Here is a 2,907-nt window from a genome sequence, read left to right on the forward strand (position 1 = left end):
CCTCAATTGAGGAATTTCTTTCATTGGATTGACCCATGGCCATGTTTGTGGAACATTTTCTTGTTGAGTGATGGGGAGTGCCTAGCCCACTGTGGGCAGTGCCACCCCTAGACAAGTGATCCTGTATTATAGAAGAAAGTAGACTGAGCATGGGCCAGGGGAGCAAGCCAGTAAGCAGCATTCCTTCACTTTAAAATGATGTGTTTGTGTGTCAAGTTGACAAGGGGTCAGTTGTGCTAGATAGCCTAGTTGTCGACTTGACACATCTGGGTAGAGGTATCCTCAACTGAGGAATTTCTTTCGTTGGATTGACCCATGGCCATGTTTGTGGAACATTTTCTTGTTGAGTGATGGGGAGTGCCTAGCCCACTGTGGGCAGTGCCACCCCTAGACAAGTGATCCTGTATTATAGAAGAAAGTAGACTGAGCATGGGCCAGGGGAGCAAGCCAGTAAGCAGCATTCCTTCATAGTCTGTGCTCCAAGTACCTGCCCTGAGTTCCTGCCCTGACTTCCCTCAGTGATGAACTATAACCTGGGAGATATGAGATGAAATAAACCCTTTCTTCCACAAGTGTGGGAGACAGGCTTGAGCCTAGGGTGATATTGCAACTGTCAGGGGTCACATGGTTTCCAGGAATCCAGGCTCTGTAATCTGAAACCCAATATGCTAATGAGGCATCCTACCCTCTATTCTGTGATAGGACATTAAGTCTGTTATGCTAATAGGATGATGCTAATAAGGTATCCTACTTGCTGTACTGTGATATGATGCTAAACCTTTATGCTAACGAGGTATCCTACTTGCTGTGCTGTGATTGGACCACTATCCCTATATAAGCTTGTGCCTTCCTGCAATAAACCAGATCTGTGTCACTGAACCTGCAGGCAGAAGAGCGGCCTCAGCCCAGGGTGAGCAGAGGAGCAGCCTCAATGCCCGTGAGAATGAAGGTGGCACCCACAAGAATGGAGGAGCGCCCGCCGCTGGCAGTTACCACACACAAGTTGATTTTGGTCAGTGTTTTTATCATAGCAATAAAAAGAAACTAAAACACCAAGCTAACAGTCAACATTACTGACTATTATGAGTCAAGGGCTATTTTTGTATCACTCTATTTTTCCTTATAAAAACACCAAAGAGACAGCTATTTATATTATTACTCCTGTTTTACAGAAGAGACCTGTTCTTAGCCACTGTAAGCTTAGGTAGCTCAGCAGCAAGTGATCATGCCTTACTCATTCTCAGAGTATACCTCCTCCCCAGCCTTGTAAATTTCTACTTATCCTTTGAGACCCATGTCAAATACTTGTCTGTGAACATTTCAAATCTATCCTATAGGCTTGAGCCCAAACAGTACCCAGCCCCTAGCTTTAGTATTTCTCATTTCACCCTTTATAATATTTCTTAAAGTTATCTGTTTCTCTTACTGAATTATAAAGATCTTGTATAGCCCTTTGTTCCGAGATAAAACCCTCTTGGATGAAAAACTCCTTAAGACACAGGATGTTCTGAAGGAAAATGAAACATTCTGTCCTGTAGGGAACCAGGAAACTCAAGAAGTAAACAACTCAAAAGCTTTAGGAAGTTCCTGAAACTGACCAGCCACACTAAGCTCCTCTTTCTCTAAGTATATATAAGATTAAGGACTGCAGTGACTCTCAGACAACTTGAGCTGCCTGGAAGAGGCTCAGACCTACTGAGCTACCTGGGAAAAACATACATCCAAATTGCTGAGTTCCTTGTACGTTGTGCACTGAACTCCAGGTTTTCTGCTTTCATGAGCTGTCACCCATCTGGCTTCTGGTGATTCAGCTGTCTTTGAGTCATTTCTGCTCCTTCGTATTTAAATTTATTACTCCAATATACTTATTGGCTCACCAAGTTGGACTTTGGTGATATCCTTACTTTGATCTGTCATTGCTTCCTTATCAGGAATAGAGTCACCCAATGCTCAAGGGCAGGCTCTTACATTATTTACCTTTAAGACCTTCTCCTATGTGAGGAATATCTGGCCTTGTCTCAAGGCTCAGTTCTATCTACCATTTTGCTTCTTATCTTGGAATCATAATGTTCTGTTTCTTCACAGAGCTGGCAACTTTTCAATAAAATATTAAATTGTTACCAGTTTGTAGTGATTCAATTGTCTCATAAGCACCATGTAGCACAATGTACTGGGGAAAGTTTGTGTGTGTGCTTTTGTTTTCTTTTGTTTTGTTTGAGATTGGGGGGGTGACATTGAGAGGATCCTCCCTGTAACACTAGATGGCCTGGAACTCACTATGTGGACCAGCAGCCTGGCCTTAATCTCACAGAGATTCACCTGCATCTGCCACCTGAGTGGTGGGATTAAAGGCACGTACAACCACACTCAGCAATCAGGTATGTGCTTTTTGATATTGGAATTCACAAAAAGCCCATGGGTTTTTCCAAAGAAAGAACACACAAATTCTCTCCTCTGAAGATCTTGTTGAAAGATTATTTTAAGCCTTGGTAGAAAGGATCTATATTGAGCCTTACTTTAGATTGGCAGTCTTTTTCCTAAAGTGCAGCTTTTCTTCATCTTCCAAGATGTATTGTGAAGGTAATGACAATACAGAACCAAAATTCTATATTCTTGGGCACCATTCCTCCCAGAGGAATGAGCTATCTGGCAAGCTCAATCTCAAGGTTCTCCAAGATGAACTTTGTACTTGACAACATCATGTTTTAATGTCAAAAGGTTGAAAAATGTTTGTTAGTACCTGTTTCTCACTCTCTAGTGAATGAGAAGACTCTACCCTGCATATATATACCATATACAGTATATAGATTATATACCATATTCTATATACCATATATATACCATATTCTATAAACCATATATATGTATATGTATATATATGTGTGTGTGTGTGTGTGTGTGTATATA

The sequence above is a fragment of the Nannospalax galili genome, unplaced genomic scaffold, assembly GCF_000622305.1.
Source record: "Nannospalax galili isolate Female #2095 unplaced genomic scaffold, S.galili_v1.0 scaffold255, whole genome shotgun sequence".
Lineage (NCBI taxonomy): Eukaryota > Metazoa > Chordata > Mammalia > Rodentia > Spalacidae > Nannospalax > Nannospalax galili.